The following is a 1,833-nucleotide window of genomic DNA, read 5'->3' as shown; positions in this document are numbered from 1 at the left end:
ATTACTCAAGGCCTGACTAAGCGCGTTGGGTTACGCTGCTGGTCAGGCATCTGCTTGGCAGATGTGGTGTAGCGTATATGGATTTGTCCGAACGCAGTGACGCCTCCTTGAGCTACTGAAACTGAAACTATCCTCATTATGATTAGCAGTAGTAGTAGTGTCATCATTGCTATTTCTATTACATCGGGTGTGACGATGACTGAACCCAAAACAATTAAACTGACACAATATTGTTATTATTATTATTATTATTACTGCTAGTAGTAGTAGTAGTTGTGTTATTACTATTTTTATTACATCGCGTGTGCCGATGACATTTTATAAGACGACCGCGCGCATGCACTCACGAACACATCAAAACGAATGCATGCAAAACTAAGCTGGATGTGTACACTATATTCCTGTGTGTGTGTTGTTTTTGTAGTGTTACAACAGCCAATTAATCAGTCAGTCAATCATTTAATCAACCAGTTAATCAATCAATAGTTGTAGCACACTCTCTGTTCTCCCCCAAACAAACAAACCCCCAAACAAACAAACAAATAAACTGCTGCATCTGCCACCGAAAACGAATATTCCCGTACACAATTAGAATCTGAACAAAGAGTTGTTCTGTTGATAAACCTATTTTTAGCTTTGATCATACACAGTTTTCTCCCTTGACCTTTAAGTTAGTTTCGATCAGACGCACTTAAAAAAACAAAAAAAAAACAAAAACAAACTTGTACTGATTTTCTTCTGATCAGATTTGACTGGCCATGTATTCAGCTGAGAGAGAGCTCCGGCTGGGAATTCAAAATGAAATATCTATTGTTATTTTTAACACTGAAGAGCAAAGTTGAATACTTGAAACTGTGGTCAGCATTTTTAACACAAACGCACACGGACACGCGCGCACCCACACACATATGCACACACACACATGCACGCACGCGCGCGTGCACACACAAACACACACACACACACAAACACATACACGTGCGCGCATACACACACACACACACACACACACACACACACACACACACATGTTCGCACGCACACACACAATATTCGCACACAAACCTCACAGTCTGCATAAAACCACAAGATTGTTTCAGCAGATAATATTTATTTATCAAAATGGGGTGCATCAGGGAATTACATTCAGCACAACGCTGTTAAGTATTTTCAGAAATGATATCAGCACAGATATGATGGCTATGGAGTAGGCTACCCCTCCACCCTCTCCCCGCCCCCCTACCCCCGATGAACAGGGCATCAGCTTGCAGAACCAGTCTTCCATTTGCGGAATGATTCGTTATCTATCGTTTTCCAAAGATAGGTTGTAAGAGAAAGTTCCTATTTAACAGAAGGTTCAACAGGAACTCTTTTTATGTAGAGAAATGACAAAACGTTACTATTCACTCAAAGGGTAATATAAGAATACCAAACATTGAAGACGTAGAGAAGTATTTATCAATCGATATATCATACGAATACGTTATGGGTGATGTTTCACAAAAACGGCAATTCAACTCAAGCACAGAATTATCAAGACGAAACCAAGCAATTAAGCCTCCAAACATTCTACTTAAACAAGTCCACATTGCAGATATCAAGCTAAATAGCATGTCTTAAGTTATTAGTTATGGGGCGCACATTAATTTTATTTTCGACATGAGGCAACATGAGACGTGCCACTTAATTTATTTCAATTACTCAGCAATTCATATATATATATATATATATATATATATATATATATATATATATATATATATGCGAAGATTTACAGTTATTGGGCGTACACAAAGGAGAGAATTGTTTTCCCACTTTCAGCTGAATTAGAAA

The 1,833-nt window shown here is 38.4% G+C and overlaps 1 protein-coding gene across 1 annotated transcript in view; it reads left to right on the top strand.

The window, feature by feature from the left end:
* LOC143286533 (uncharacterized) overlaps positions 1–1,607 on the top strand; it is a 12,701-nt gene extending 11,094 nt beyond the window's left edge. Inside the window, exon 7 of the mRNA XM_076594133.1 lies at positions 1–1,607. This exon is cut by the window's left edge and continues 1,047 nt beyond it. The gene's annotated coding sequence lies outside the window, so the exon portion shown is untranslated.
* Positions 1,608–1,833: the final 226 nt, after the last annotated feature.

This window comes from Babylonia areolata, chromosome 10, assembly GCF_041734735.1.
Source record: "Babylonia areolata isolate BAREFJ2019XMU chromosome 10, ASM4173473v1, whole genome shotgun sequence".
Lineage (NCBI taxonomy): Eukaryota > Metazoa > Mollusca > Gastropoda > Neogastropoda > Buccinidae > Babylonia > Babylonia areolata.
Note: the sequence above shows the minus strand (reverse complement) of the source record. Positions and strands in the feature narration are given on the sequence as shown.